The sequence below is a fragment of the Marmota flaviventris genome, chromosome 19 (assembly GCF_047511675.1).
Source record: "Marmota flaviventris isolate mMarFla1 chromosome 19, mMarFla1.hap1, whole genome shotgun sequence".
Lineage (NCBI taxonomy): Eukaryota > Metazoa > Chordata > Mammalia > Rodentia > Sciuridae > Marmota > Marmota flaviventris.
This window is the reverse complement of record NC_092516.1, coordinates 13,052,106-13,068,248: the sequence shown is the minus strand read 5'-3', so window position 1 is coordinate 13,068,248 and position 16,143 is coordinate 13,052,106. Positions and strand designations below refer to the sequence as shown.

The following is a 16,143-nucleotide window of genomic DNA, read 5'->3' as shown; positions in this document are numbered from 1 at the left end:
TGATATTGTAACCATAGTTATAATTAAGTTCATAATTAAAATTGGTTCACCTACAAGGCATCTCTTGCATCCCCCGGGGCCCACGCTGAGCCCTCACTTCCCGTTTGAAAGTGAATTAATTTGCGGATCCACTCTGGAGCCGGGGCGCTCACCCCTCTAGGGGAACCGAGACGGTGGCCGAACCTCCCACCTGTGGCCACCAGGGGGCGCGCCGAAGCCGCCAAACTCGCTACGGAACTGGGCGGTCCCCAGCGAACCATCCCCAACAAAAAGCCCTGTTCTTTCCAAAAGGCTGATGGGGTCTCCCCACAGGGTGTTCACACCCCGTCTCCTCGTAAGTAAACGAACTTAATTGCAATTTAATTTCTTCTAAATTGCACCAACAATTAAAGAGAAATGACTCCCTTCGCTATCTCTTTTCTTTTTCTTTCTTTCTTTTTTTTTTTTTTTTGCAACAGGCTCCTGGTAATTTCCGGAGTTTAATGAAGTCCTTTGTGGGGGAAGCAATTGGATTTCAATGACCTCCTCCCTGGAGCTCGCCCCAGTGAGCAGGATCTACCGTCTCCACCTAGTTCTGATTGACTGTGAGTCTCCCAACCTCCCCATGCCTCTCCGTGTTTGCTGTCTGATGATAAATAACCTCCTTTCTTAGAACCGGGCATATAAATATTTCTGTCTTTCTGCAGTGTCACGATTCACTTTCTCAAGTACAAAGGGTAGAAAATGGAAAGCCTGTCTCCTGTTGGGGCCCCTCCTCCCTCCTCCCTCCTCCTTCCAAACTGATTTCTGCTGTGGCTTGGTCCCTGCACCCTTGTGGTCTCAGATCTTGAAACCTTTTAGTAGTGGCTACCATGTAAGGAAGAGGACAGAGATGAGTAATACCTGGCACGCCCTTGTTCTCCATGTCCTCACCACTCAGTGTTCTAGCCACTGGGGGAAAGGAACACATAAAAACAAACACCTATGCTATCCACAATCACCAAGAGGTAGAATCAACCCAAATGCCCATCAAATCATGAACAGATTAAAAAAAAAAAAAAAAACATGGTCTATCCATACAAGGGAGTTTTAGTTAATCGTAAAAAGGAATGAAGTATTGATGCATGATACAAGGTGAATAAACCTCAAAAACATGCTAACTTGTTATTGAGACATGCACCTGTATTCCCAGCTGCTTGGGAGGAGAAACAGTAGATTAGTGGTTTCGGGAGTGGGGGGGATGAAGACCAGTCGGCTTAATAGTTAATAGGTATGAGAGTCTTCCTTGGGGTCATGACAAGGGAACTAGGTACAGGTTGCACGATGTTGTGAATGTCCTCGTTGCCACTGAATTGTTTGTTTTAAAATGTCTAATTGCAATGATCTGAATTTCACCTCCGTTAAAAAGAAAAAGGCCCAATCCTCATGGCGTTTCCATCCTAACAGGGATGGACTGACAAGGAACCCTGAAGTGGGCAGATGACATGTAGCGCAATGGCCAACAGACAAGGTGTTCCCTTCTGTCCTGAGGACGTTCGCGCAGGCACGTGCGAAGGGCAGGGAGAAATTCCAGGTGACAGGAGTCTCCTGCCCAGCTCAGCTGGTGCCTGAGGTGGAGTCCCAGGGCCAGCTCTGTGACCCTGTTCAAGTCACCTGACGTTGTGGATTCGTCCCCAAGAGATGCGTGCAGTCTGCAGAGCTGCCGGGTGCCCCCAGAACACTCTGTTGTTTCTGGGTGTGTCCGTCTTCCAAGTCTGAAGTCCCTGTTGTTGACATTTTGAAGCTTGTTACTTTGAGACCCAGAGCTCGCTGGGGCATACAAGAAACAGCCTCCCGTTTCTGCTTTGGCCTGAATGACCCGACCATGAATCCCTGGCCCCAGCCAAGGCTCACACCCAGCCACTGTGGTCTGAATGTGGACTGAGTGTCCCCCGGGCCCCCTGTGAGGTACTGAGAGCAAAAGCTTCATCCAACCGCAGTGTTCGGAGGTGGGGCCTCCGGCAATGGTTGGGGTTAGATACGGTCATTAGGGTGGAGCCACCTGATGGAATCCTAGGACTTTATAAAAAGGAGAGCTGAACAGGGCGTGGTGGCACAGGCCTGCAATCCCCGGAACTCAGGGAGGCTGAGGCAGGAGGATTGCAAGTTCAAGACCAGCCTCAGCAACTTATCGAGACCCTGTCTCAAAATAAAAAATTTTTGAAAAATGAACTGGGGGGCGTGGCTCAGTGGTAAAGTGCCCTGGGTTCAGTCCCCAGCATCCGAATTCTTAAAAGGGGGCCAGCGAGGGGAAGAGGGGAGGCTGGGAGTAGCTCAGCACTTGCCCAGCAAGTGCAAAGCCCTGGGTTGATTCCCAGCACTGCAAAAATAGAAAGAGGGAGAGAGGCCATAAGACACGGTCCCTCTTCCTCCCCGTGGTGTCTTGTGCTGCCTCAGACTTTGCCACCAAGAAGGCCATCACCAGGTGAGGACCCTTAGACCTTGCACCTCCAGAACTGAAAGTCAAAATAAACCCCTTTTTCTTTATAAAGTAGCCTACTTCGGGTATTTTGTTATAGTAACAAAAAAAAAAAAAACTAATATAGAAGCCAGTAAAGAACTTCAGGCAGGGACACACTGGAGGGCAATCTCCCTCCTCTTTAGTAGCACAAATCTATGCAAACTGTCCTACCTGTGGAGGTTCACCTCTGGCATAAAGGGGATCAGGGTGACATGGCACATAGAGCCCCATCCTGTGGAAACTTTGTGATGATTGTTGGGGTACAAAGATAGCGCCTAGGAAAGTGAGAAAATCCCCAGGGTCCAGTAGAGGGCACAACGTGACTGTCTTGTCAATGAGAAGGAGAAGGGCAGAGAAGGAGAAGGACTGGCCCAGCATTGCACAGAGCCTGCCTGAATTCTGTCCTTCCTCTGCAGCGGGCCCCAGTCAGGCCTGGGGTGGGCAGGTGTGACCAGATCCAGAGGTGAGCGGGTGAGTGACCGCCAGAGCCATTCCGTGTGAGGGGGTGGGAATTTGAATGGATGAAGAGGTAAAAGCCACAGCCACGGCCGCGTTTGCTGAGGGGCTGATGAGTCCAATGTGTTTCAAAAATCCAGTGTAAATGTCAGGTTGGGTTTTTCTTGAATTTTCTGGCAAAGTGAAATTTATTAACCTGGATTATGATCTTCTTGAAAAGATAAAAACCTGAGCTTTTCTCTCTTGAGACCTCTAAAAAGCTTTTATTTATTTTTGGTACCAGGGATTGAACTCAGGGGCACTGGACCCCTGAGTCCCAGCCCCAGCCCTATTTTGTATTTTATTTAGAGACAGGGTCTCACCGAGTTGCTTATCTCCTCACTTTTGCTGAGGCTGGCTTTGAACTCGCGATCCTCCTGCCTCAGCCTCCTGAGCCTCCGGCATTACCGACATGAACCTGTGGGCTGGCTCTGGAAAAGCTTTTAAAGAAAATGAAAGACCCCATAAATATGTACAATAACTATGTGTTAATCAAAAAAATTTTTTTAAATGTTTAAGGACATGGAGAGGTGAGCTATGCTGATTTTGATTTGAGCACTACACACTGTAGTATACATCAAATTATCACATGGTGTCCCATAAATTTGTACAGTTAACATAATGACTTAAAAAATAAAAATAGGGCTGGGGCTGTAGCTCAGGGGTACAGCACTTGCCTAGCATGCATGAGGCCCTGGGTTCGATCCTCAGCACCACATAAAAATAAACAAATAAAATAAAGGCAATCTGTCCATCTACAACTATAAATTAATTAATTAATTAATAATAAATAAATGAAAATAAATTTTATATAAAGGAGACGAATGGCAATAGTTCTGATAATGGGTGTATGTACAGGGTGCTTAATATATTAAGCACATCATGTGATTTTTTTTCTTTTAGACTGGGGATTGAACCTAGGGGTGCTTAACCACTGAGCCCACATCCCTAGCCCTTTTTTATATTTTATATTTAGAGACAGGGTCTTGCTAAGTTGCTAAGGCTGGCCTCCAACTTGTGATCCTCCTGCTTCAGCCTCCTGAGATGTTGGGATTATAGGGATGCGCCACTGTGCCCAGCTGAATATGTTTGTGTTTTTAATGTTCTCAGCACCCTTGGAGTAGGTCTATTCTTAGCCCCATTCTAAAAATGGTAAAGTCAAGGTTCAGGGGAATGAAGTCACTCATCCACAGTCACATTGCTTCGAGGGACAGGATTTTCAACCCCCATCCAGTTGCTCCTGGCCCTGCCTGGCATTTGGAAATTTGACTTCTGAAAAGGATTCCTAGGAGCCTGGGAAGATCGACACGCTGCCCAAGGAGAATCCTAAGCCTGTTGGCGAGTGCTCACCAAAATGCAGAATATTCCCACACAGGAACGTACAACATAAAAACAGAAATATTTTAGAAGACACATAGAATCTGTTTTTTGTAATCCTCTTTACAGTGCTCAGAATTATCCTGATTTCAGTTTGGGAATCTTTTTTCAGGGCTGGATGTCACTTCTGGTAGAATGTGTGCTGTGTGTGCAGGAAGCCCTTGGCTGCAGCCCCACAAAAGGAAAAAAGAGAGAGCAAGAGAATTTCATCGAGTTTAAGAACAGCCGGCTGTCATCCCAGCGACTTGGGAGGCTGAGGCAGGAGGATGGCAAGTTCAAGGTCAGCCTCAGCAACTTATTGAGGCCCTAAGCAACTTAGCAAGACCCTGTCTCTAAATAAAATAATAAAAAGGGCTGGGGATGTGACTCAGTGGTGAAGCGGCCCTGGGTTCAATCTCCAATACCAAAGAGAGAGAGGGAAAGAGGGAGGGGAGGGGGAGGGGAGGAGGAGGGGAGGGGGAGGGGAGGGGGTAGAGCTGCTTCTCAGCTCAGGGATGTCTTTTTCTTAGGGAGAGAGGGTAGGATTTAGGGGAAGCAGCTAGAGATGTTTGGCAGGGGACATTTAATTCCTTCTTTATAAGGGTGTCTGGTCTGCAGGCTCTTGCCCTGGAGAGGGCACCTCCTCCAACATAACAGTCCCCTGGGATCACAGAGACAGACACACTGTGGTTGCCAGGCTCTGGGGAAGGAGGTGGGAATGAGGGGCGACTGCGTAATGGGTACCAGCCCTCCTTCTGGGGTGATGGAACAGTTCTGGAACTAGGTAAAGGGCAGTGGTTGACAATGTTGCAAATGTGCTGAGTGCCACTGAGTCACACCTTTAAATGGGCTAAAATGACAAGCTTTATGTTACGAACATTTTAACACAAAACAACCCATGAACAGCCTCCCTCCCCACTCACCTCCTTCAGATCCAGCCACTGCTTTTTTCTCTACTTTTCTAGAATTTTTAGTGGTTTTCACTTGCATCCTTTGAGATCATGCAAGCCAAAGTTTATTATTATTATTATTATTATTATTATTATTATTATTTTGGCATGAGGGATTGACCCCAGGGTTGCTTCACCACTGAGCCACATCCGCAGCCCTTTTTATTTTTATTTAGGGACTTTTTTTTTTTTTTTAGGAATTGCTTAGAGCCTCGCTACATTGCTGAGGCTGGCCTTGAACTCGTGATCTTCCTGCCTCAGCCTCCTGAGTTGCTAGGATTACAGGTGTGCACCTCCATGCCCAGCCCAAGCCAAAATTTAAGAAATCAACTGTCTGAGGGCCAGTCAAGAACCATAAATCTAGGGGCTGGGGATGTGGCTCAAGCGGTAGCCCACTCGCCTGGCATGCGTGCGGCCCGGGTTCGATCCTCAGCACCACATACAAACAGAGATGTTGTGTCCGCCAATAACTAAAAAATAAATATAAAAAAAAAACGTAAATCTAGACTAGGAGGGTCCTGTGGGGGCCATGACTGCTATCCCCAATCCAAATGAGCAATGCTCCCTCTGCTCTGGCCACCAGGGGTGTGGTTCAGCAGAGCCTGACAGATTTATTTTTTCATGAAATTTTGGAGATCTGGCCTTCCTCGTGAATTTCCTAAGCTTTTTAATTCTGGCAACTAGTTTTTTGTTTTTTTTTAAGAGAGAGAGAGAACTTTTTAATATTTATTTTTTAGTTTTCGGCGGACACAACATCTTTGTTGGTATGTGGTGCTGAGGATCGAACCCGGGCCGCACGCATGCCAGGCGAGCGCGCTACCGCTTGAGCCACATCCCCAGCCCAGGCAACTAGTTTAATTTAAAAAAAGAAAGGCACCAGGCAAGTCAGGCAGAATACACATGCCGGCCTAAGTTGGCCCCAAGGCACCTGCTCTGCACAGAGGAGAAAAGCGGAGGTCACACCACAAATAAGGGACAGAGATGACAGCCCAAGTGTCCTGGTTCTGGAGACAGGTGCTCTCCTTGATTCTTGCTCCAGGGAGTAACAGCACTGAATCCAGGGTCCAATATATCAGGCAGGTCACCCGATTTCTTGGAGTCTCTGCAGCGTGTTCAATGGTAGCCCCTCAAAACGTGTTTCCATGTCCTGCCCCACCCTCCGGAATCATGAACCTGGCCTCATCTGAAAGAGGGTCTTTGCAGATATAAGTCAAGGCTCTTGAGATGGGAGCATCCTGGACTCTGTATGCGGGTCCTAAATCCAGTGGCGAGTGTCCGTGAGAGTGGGATGCAGACACCCAGGAGAAGGTCCTGTGAAGGGAGGCCACCTCAAGCTAAGGAATGCTGATGGCCGCGGGGAGCTGGCCCAGGTGAGGGGACCTTCCTCTGCAGCTTCTGGAGGACAGGTGGTCCTGCTGACACCTTGACTTTGGGCTTCTGGCTCCAGAACCCTAAGAGAACACAGTTGTGTGGGTTGGGGCCCTCGCCTTGGTGGTAATTTGTTCTGGGAAAGGATCCCAGTCTCTGTGACGCAGGGGACGTGCAATAGATGCCTGTTGACTGGTGACTGTGATTCTCACTTAAACCACCAAGGAAGAATTCAGGACGCTGCGTGAAGAAAAGTCCTTTGTAAGCAGCTACATTCTTGGCACAGAGGGCATACTTACTGTGGCCTTTGTGGGCTATTTAGGACAAGTGTCCCTGAGTAAGCCTGGCCAGAGGAGCCGGGAGCTTGCAGAAAGGGGGAAAGGGAACAGATGGGCTGCAGGTTGGGGAGGTGTTTGGCTGCAAGTAAGGTGACTCACACCACGAGGGTTTCTCTCCCATGACAAAGAGCTGAGAGGTGGGATGTCCCAGGGGTGAATTGCACGGTTCAGCAGTGGCCTTGCCTCTTGGTTATAGAATGGCTGCCACAGCTCTAAGCACTTGGACCTCACATGACGTAGAGCAAAGCAGGCTGGAGGGGGAGCTGCTTTTCCTCACAGGACTCAGTTTTCATTAGGGAGGAAAGATCTCCAGCTAACACCTCCTTATGTCCCGTAGATTAGGCCGGGGTCATGTGGCCATGCCTACCTGGAGAAGATTCTAATTACCCACCATTAGTTATCCACCAATGTCCATTCCCTAGGTCAAGGGTGAGCTCTGGCCTGTGGGCCAAATCCAGCATCCATCTGGTTTTATAAATAGATTTTTGGGAGGAGGAAGGGTGCTGGAGATTGAACCCAGGGTCTCACACATGCAAACAGTTCTACAAATAAGCCACACACATCCCCAGCCCTATAAGTAGAATTTTGTTGAAACACAACCAATGCACACTCATCTATGTAACATATATGGTGGCTTTGATACTCGGACACTAGAGGGGAGTAGCTGCAAAAGAGACCAGATTGCCCACAAAGCTTAAAATGTTTACCTTCGAAGCTACAGTGAAATAATAGAGCTTTTTAAAAAATATTTTTTAGTTGTTGTTGACCATTATTTTATTTGCATGTTGTGCTGAGGATCAAACCCAGTGTCTCACATGTGCTGGGCAAGCTCTGTACCACTCAGTTGCAACCCCAGCTCAAAATAATAGAGTTTTAGCAGTGTATATGTTGGCCTCCTTAAAGACTACATTTCCCAGTGTCCTTTGCAGCTATCGTCACGTGACTATGCTCTTGCCAATGGAATGCAAGAAAAAATGAGGAGCGCCTCGTCCTCAGTCTGGCACTTAAAATGAATGGGCTTGGAGGCCCTGGGACCCACAGTGAGACCTAGAGCAGCAACCTTGAACTCACAGGCAGAAGACTCCCATGAGCTGGTATGGGTGACATACTTCTATAGTTGTCCCTCCATGTCCATGAATCCTGATCCATCTTTAACCAACTGCATTGAAAATACTCGGAAAAATAAAAAGAAATGTTTATTAATACCAATTTTAAAATAATACACTATAACAACTACTTGAATAGCATTTACATTGGGTTAAGTAGCATAAATCATCTAGAGGTGATTTCAAGTATTTGGAAGACTATAAACGGGCTATATGCAGATACTATGGCATTTTCTAAAAGTCCTTGAATGTCCACAGATTTTGGTATGGGGAGTAGGCAGAGGGGTTGTCCTGGAACCAGTCCCCTGCCGTCACCACAGGCCCGCTGTATCTTGGCCAAGCCACTGCATTGGGAGTCTCTTTGTCCCATCAGCCTGACCGGTTCCTGGCTGCTTCTGCCTCTGTAGGGCCACACAGGAGCTGCTTCAAAGGAAGAGGAGAAAGAGTGGACACCAGTGTTTGGGATGTGGCTCAGTGGTCCAGCACTTGCCTAGCTGTGGGAGGCCCTGGGAAATGAGAGGAGAAGGGAGGAGAACTTGGGGGGGGGGGGAGAGACCCAAGTCAGTCCCCTTCATCCTGTGCCCTGGGATTAGTCCAAGCCCAGCTGTTTGTTTACAGAGGACAAACCTAAACTCCAAACTCTATACCGCAAACCCAGCCCCCTCCCCACAGCTGATCAGAAATAAGTTGAATCCGTGAACTGTGACCTCTGCCAGTTCACCTCTCTGCTGACCCCTAAGTGGCAAGGCCAGCTGTAACATACAGCCTCCTCCCTATACAGGGGTTCCTGTGGGAAAAGCTGTCCTTGCAGCCAATAGCCTTGGTGTGTTGCTGGGGGAAAAAGTGAGTTTTTTGGCTTCCCTTACAATCTTCTTTATTAGTCTCTTATGTTTTACTATAACAAAATACCCGAGGTTGGATAGTTATATAAAGAAAAGAGGTTTATTTAGTTCGCAGTTCTGGGCCCACATCTGATGATGGCCTTCAGAGGTGCCACAGGAAAGGGCGAGGAGTACAAGGCCTGGAAGGTGCAGGCTCCTGCTCTGTGGACCACAACAGATCCCTTCCATGAAGACTACCGTCTAGTACTTCACTAGTAACCACGGAAAAGCAATTAAAAACCTCAGCGAGAGACGCTTTGGCTGAGGAAAAAAGGTAAATCTCGTAACTCCAAGTCTTGGTGTGGCTGTGGGGGTTTGAAAAATCTCCTGCACAGCTGGTGGAATGGAAGTTGGTACAAGGTACCATAGTAGGGCATCAGGGAAGGTCGAACATATGCTTCTCTTTTAAGCCAGGTGCTTAAAAGGCACACACCTGAAATCCCAGCTACTCAGGTCGCTGAGGCTGGAGGATCACAAGTTCAAGGCCAGCCTCGGTAACTTAGCAAGGCTCTGTCTCAAAAAGGTTTAATGAAAGGGCTGGGGATGAAGCTTGGTGGTAGCATGTGCCTGGGTCCAATCCCAGAACTGGGGGAGGGGAAAAAAGATCTGCCAAGTTTGGGGTATAGAGTTTGGAGTTTAGGTTTGTCCTCTGTAAACAAAGAGCTGTGCTTGGGCCAATCCCAGGGCACAGGGTGAAGGGGACTGACTTGGGTCTCTCCCCCACTAACTCCACTTCTGGATGGGACTGCTAGGGAAACGCTCACCCCGGGCCTGGTCAGCAGTGATGTCATCCACGGAGAAGGAATACTGAGGTGTCTGTGCAGTGGAATGTTGCCCAATTGTTGAAACGAGTAGTTTAGAGCTCTGTGAATCAACACAGAAAGACGTTGAGTGTAAAACAGAGATGAAAAAAGGGTACGGCTGGGCCCAGTGGCCCACGCCTGTCATCCCAGCAGCTGGGGAGGCTGAGGCAGGAGGATTGCCAAGTTCAAAGCCAGCCTCAGCAAAAGCGAGGGGCTAAGCAACTCAGTGAGACCCTGTCTCTAAATAAAATACAAAATAGGGCTGGGGATGGGGCTCGGTGGTCGAGTGCCCCTGAGTTCAATCCCTGGTATAAAAAAAAAATCATATACAGTATCATACTATATATAATATGATACTAGTTATATGAAGTTCTCACTAAAACGTGTGCCTGAATCAATTATTGCCTCTTAGCAGCAAACTCACACCTCAGGACTTTTTATTATGAGAGAAAAAAAAACAATCGATCCCTACTTGACCAAGCCACAGTGGTATATTGGGCAGTTGGTCCAATCGTTTTCTGCTCCATGTAGAGTGATCCGTTCCCTGTGGGCCCACAGAGGGAAGAGTGCCCTTGCCCTGGTCCTATCTTTGGACTTGGTCAGGTGACTGAGCTAGTGGGATATGGATGAATGAAGCATAAGCAGAGGCTTAAGATAATGCTTGTGCAATCGGGCTATCTCTTTTGTGTCTCTGCTACTTCCGTGAGAAGAATGGTCCTCAAGAAACCTGTTGGTCAGCTGGGTGTGATAGCTCGTGCCCATAATCCCAATGACCCGGGAGGCTGAGGTAGGAGGATGGCGAGTTAGAAACCAGCCTCGGCAACTTGTCAAGATCCTGTGTCCACATTTGAAAAAATTCAGAGATGGAGGTGTAGCTCAATGGTTAAGCACTGCTGGGATCAGTCCCCAGTAATTAAAAAAATAGAAAAGATGGGGCTGGGGTTGTGGCTCAGGGACAGAGCACTTACCTGGTATGTGTGAAGCCCTGGGTTCAATCCACAGCACCACATAAAAATAAACCAAATAAGCGTATTGTGTCCATAAACAACTAAAAAAAAAAATTAAAGATAAGAAAAGAACAAAAAGAAATCTGTCAGTCTTTAGAAGAGATGTGGCTGGGTGCTAACCCAACCAAGAGTAGTCAGCCCCAGCTGATCCACGTATGTGTGAGTGAGGAACAATATGCTTGCTATCTGATGCTACTGAGATTTGGGGGATGTTTGTTAGCCAGCAGTAGCTGACTAGTAGATCTATTATATTCATGTCATCTATGGCTTCCACCCAAAATCATTCTTGACAAATAAAAGGTAACATAGGAAGAGCACTTGGTACCCATGAAGTGCTCAATAAGTACCCATGGCTTTCTTTTCCGTCTTCCACACAGTATCATTTCTGCAAAAGGAAGACATTTCCTTGACTGCTCTGTGGCTCTTTTTTTAATGGGTTTTCATACCAAATTCAACGATTCCCATTATGCCTATTATTCCAGACACAAAGAAACAGATTAGAGTGAGTCCTTAGCAACAGGACTGTGAAGTTACAATTCAAAGAACTTAGATTTCTGATATCATATTAATAGCTATAACCAAAAGATTTTTTTTTATGGGAAACGTCAAAATACTGCCATTGTTCAGTCTCAAGAAGCAGGGACTTAAATCAGCCTGTGACGCTCCCCTTTGATTTTTTTTAAATATATTTTTTTTAGTTGTAGATGAACACAATCTCTTTATTTTTGTATTTATTTTTATGCAGTGCTGAGGCTCAAACCCAGTGCCTCACACATGGGAGGCAAGTATTTTACCAGCGAGAGCCCCAGCCCCTGACATTTTATTTTTATTTGTGTGTGTGTGTGAACCTTTTCTCTGTTTCTGAGGCTGCCGTATAAGGCACCTGCCTTGTGACGGTCACTTGCTGCTGGCCAATGCTGGGACCAAACTGCAAAGATTGCTTTCCTAGCAGATGCGGATCTCCTCGTGACACTGTCCTACCCAGTGACTGCCTGGACCTCCCTGAAGGACCGAGAGCTGAGTGCACGTGACACCTGTCTTTCAGGAGCTTGGGGAATAGAGCTGATTGTGTGTGTGTGTGTGTGTATGTCCGTGTGTGTGCGTGCGACAGAATAATAATTTATAGTATTTATTGATTTGTGCGATTTTTTTAATTTAAAAAGATTTTACATTAATGCTAAGTCCCAAAACAAAAATCAGAGTTTCTTGGTAAATTTTTAAAAATGGAAGCCGTACAGGCCTAGCCAACTGTAATTTTTTTTTTTTTTAATTTTTTAATTCTAATTTTAACAGTGGAAGCTGAGCTGCTCAGTCAAGGGCAGGCGGCCAGCTCAACGTGCAGCTGGTGTGGCCCAAGGAACAGCCGCGTCAGCATCACTCTGGAGCCAGATAGCTAGCGGTGTGGCTTTAGAAAACAGTAGGGCCACTCCTCCCTGTTACCCGGCAGTTCCAATTCTGGGTTTATTCCCAAGGGAAGTGGGAGGGGGGCGGGGGACTCCAAGGGATATTGTACACCCCTGTTTGTGGCAGCCCTAGTCACAATAGCCAAAAGGTACTTTGGGCATGTGACACACACTGGCTAATCAGTAATCAACGGATGAACACAGACAAAGTGCAGCTTATCCGTATGGAATACTATTCAGCTCTCACGGGAAGGAAATTCTGCCAGCAGTGATGGTGCACGCCTGTAATCCCAGCGACCCTGGAGGCTGAGACAGGAGGATCACAAGTTGGAGGCCAGCCTCAGCAATTTAGCAAGATCCTCAGATTTAGTGAGATCCAGTCTCTCTCTCTCTGGGCTAAGGAAATCACCTTGTTAGCAGTAAGGTTCAGTAACTATAAATGCACCACCTCTCCAGTTGACCACACTTACCCCTCTGCCTTCTGTTTTAATCCTGCATTATTAGACTTTTTTTCTTGGTTAGAAAAGCTTTTAAATAATATTTCAGGGATCCATGCTGTAGCTCAGTGGTATCATCATTCTGCCAAACGGGCTCCGTACTTTTTTCAAGCACCAACTTGATTTTTACAATGAAACCAGCTATTTTTCCTTTTTACCCCTCTCTGCCTTCCTGAAGGTAAATACTGTCTGCCGACGAGGAGACCGATGGATAGTAAAGGACCCTGAGTTTTCCGAGGCCAGCAGGGTCGTCTCTTACTCCCGTCAAACCCTGAGTTGGATCCGCACCTGAGTTTATGCTAATGAGGTGTCTTAGGGTGGGGCTCCTAGGTAGCTCGAGGGTGGGACCGGCTACCTGAAAGAACACAGGTGATTGGCTGGTGAGAAGTTTCAGCCCCACCCACCAACCTTCGGGAGGGGCGAGAGACTGGAGGTGGAGCTCTGAAAACGGAGGACGGGTGCCCAGGGAGGTCCCTGAAGCTCCCACCACCACCCTGTGCGCCCTGCCCTACTTCTCTCTTCCGCCTGGCAGTTCCTGGGTTATAGCCTATATAATAAAACGGCAGGCTTGAGTGGAAGCTGAGCTTTTGCGAACCATTCTAACTAGTTATCAGACTTGGAGAGGGTCGTGGGAACCCCCGAATTTACAGCCATCAGTCAGGAGTCAGGGTGGCCTGGGCCTGTGGCTGGCCTCTGAATTGGGGTGGTCTGTGGGACTGAGCCCCTTTCCTGTGTGGGATCTGGTGCCAACCCCGGGTGGTGGGAGCACGGGGTTGAGCTGTGCCCTGCTCTGGGTCCCTCAGGGTCGTGATGGTCAGCAGTTTCCTGCTGGGCCCAGCCCCGGGTCACTCCGTTTCATAAGGCAGCCGTCTGCCCTGAGCTGGGGCATTTTAAGTGCAAGTTCTAAGACAGGGGACTTGGTAACTTGTCCAGGAGAGTAGACACCACCTGATGTTGGACACCAGAACTCATCAAAAAAGAACAGACCCCAGGGGCACAGCAGGATCCTAAGGCACAGGCTGATAATAATGTAATTGCCACCTGTGCACATATCGAATTGAATAAATCCCAAGTGCAAGGGCACTTGGGCATATCAGATCATATCAGGAATACCAGAGATGCAAACTCATCAAACACCTATGAAACCCCTCACCTAAGACTCATAAAAAGAAGAGGCATCTCAGTCTGCAGTGTGACAAGCTGACCTGTCCCCTGGTCACTGGGGGGGGGGGACACCTTGCCCAGGAGATGCACCTGTCCCAGGGCTTCAGCTCCCGGTGACAGCTCTGCCTTTTGTTAATCTGACCACCTGTAGAGTCTCCTTCAATTCCTGTCTCCTTGCCTACTGCCTCTTTAAATCCCAGGGCCCCCCCTAACCCTTTCTGGGCTTTCTGTAACCTTTATGTCATTGTGCGAAATGCGATGTGTTATTTGGACATAATAAATATCAGCAATTAAGATTGGAATGGGGGAGCACAGGGGTGCACTTTATAATCCCAGGGACTTGGGAGGCTGAGGCAGGAGGACGGCAAGTTTGAGGCCAGCCTGGGCAATTTAGCGAGACCTTGTCTCAAAAAAAAAGGGTCGCAGGGTGTGGATCAGTGGTCGAGTGCTTGCCCACTGTGTGTGTAGACCTGGTTTCATCCCCAGTACTAGGTGGGGGAAAAGGACTAAAAAGAATTTATGATTACGGGGTCATGATCGCCTGTGAAGGAGAGCCAATGAAAGTAATGCTGCTTGTGGATTTATTGACAGTTCTGTAAAGTCAGACCTGTGGAAAGACAAATCCTGTCTAGGTTAAAAAAAAATGGGGCGTGGGGCGTGTGTGCATGGCAGAGCTCACTGGGGGCTCAGGAGAACTGTGGCACACAGGGCTGTCCTCGGAGAATCAGCAAGTTTTAGTGTAGAAAGAAGTCCATGTGCTGGCCATGGGACAGGTGTCCAGCAACTTGTAGCTATTTTTGTAACCATTATTGCCAGCCCCCTCCCCCAACCTTTGCAAATTCAAATTCTATGCCGAGTGGGTTCCATTGGGCTCCTTCTGTGCAGAGTTGGAGCCAATGTAGACACCTCTGCTTCTGATTGATGAGCTAGAGATCATGACTGAAAGTGAGACTAGATCTTAACCCGACTCTGAAGATTTCCCAGAATTGTGTACTTGGGCACGTTTGGAAGGAAAAAAAAAACAGGTTGATAACATCAAAGCACAGCGATTCATGTCCTTTAGTCATCAAAAAGCAAAGGATGAGAACACATCTTGAGATTAAAAAGCAGTGTTCTAAGCAAATTAGGGAGACTCTATTAGTAGAAAACCTGGTGGGGGGGGGCACGGTGGTGCACGCCTGTCATCCCAGCAGCTCAGGAGGCCGAGGCAGGAGGATCACGAGTTCAAAGGCAGCCTCAGCAACAGTGAGGTGCTAAATAACTCAGTGAGACCCTTGTCTCTAAATAAAATACAAAATAAGGCTGGAGATGTGGCTCAGTGGTCGAGTGCCCCTGAGTTGAATCCCTGGTATCCCTCCTCCAAAAAAAAAAAAAAAAAAGCAGTGTCTGGGTACCAGGGGACATTTATAACTAATTTAACATTTACTTCCCATCCTCGGCTGCTAAAGATCAGTGCTGGGGCTGTGCAAGATGGTGCCCACTTGTCATCCCAGCAACCTGGAGGCTGATGCAGGAGGATCGCAAGTTCGAGGCCAGCTTCAGCAGTTTATGGAGACCCTAAGCAACTGTGACTTATTTATTGTCTCCAAATAAAAAACAGAAAGGGCTGCAGGTGTGGTTCAGTGGTAGAGCGCCCTTGGTTTCCATCCCTAGTACCAATACTAAATAAATAAGGTGAATGCCGCATTTGCTGCTGCTCATGTGTCTTCCGGTCCTGAGGGTCATATCCAGAGCCTCCACCACCCTAAGCAAGTGTTCTGCCACCGAGTGCCCCCACCACCACCCCAGTGCTGGTTTAGAAGGCAGAGGACAAGAGCTGGGGAGAAAATTCAGCATGAAATTTGCTGGAGACAGCTAGTTATAGGGGCAATGGGAGCATCTTCCTAGAGACCCTTTGGGATGGGACTGGAAAGAGATGTCGTGGAACTCCAGCTGGATAAGTCCTTCAGGAACTGACAGCCCCATGGCACGGGGGCACAGGAGGCTGCAGGCCTTCTTACTGTGCACCAGGACCCGCCCCCTCATAGCCAGACTCCAGTCCAGCCTCCAGAGCGACCTCCCAGTTTCCAGGAAAGACGGGGAAGGGAGTGAACCGGACCCAGAGGGAGCAACCAGACAAATAGAGCAGATGGGGCATTTTTTAAGCCACAGCTCTGATTCTCTGAAAAGGGTATGTCATTCAGAAAGTGGTTGCCAGGAGCTGGGGAGAGAGAGATGGGAAGTCACTGTTCAGTAGGCATGGAGTTTCAGTTCTGTGTGACGAAAACAGCGGTGACAGTTGCACAACATTATGTAG

The 16,143-nt window shown here is 47.9% G+C and overlaps 1 long non-coding RNA gene across 3 annotated transcripts; it reads left to right on the top strand.

The window, feature by feature from the left end:
• Nucleotides 1-249: 249 nt before the first annotated feature.
• On the top strand, nt 250-15,419 carry LOC114097020 (uncharacterized). Of its 3 annotated transcripts, XR_011705416.1 has the most exons (4): nt 250-334; nt 459-584; nt 4,464-4,631; nt 15,296-15,419. It is a non-coding gene; the product is annotated as an uncharacterized lncRNA (long non-coding RNA). The 3 variants fall into 3 exon arrangements; XR_003583534.2 differs by lacking the exon at nt 15,296-15,419 and having other exon boundaries at nt 4,464-4,697; XR_003583533.2 differs by lacking the exons at nt 4,464-4,631; nt 15,296-15,419 and adding an exon at nt 1,426-2,493.
• The last annotated feature ends 724 nt before the right edge of the window (nt 15,420-16,143 follow it).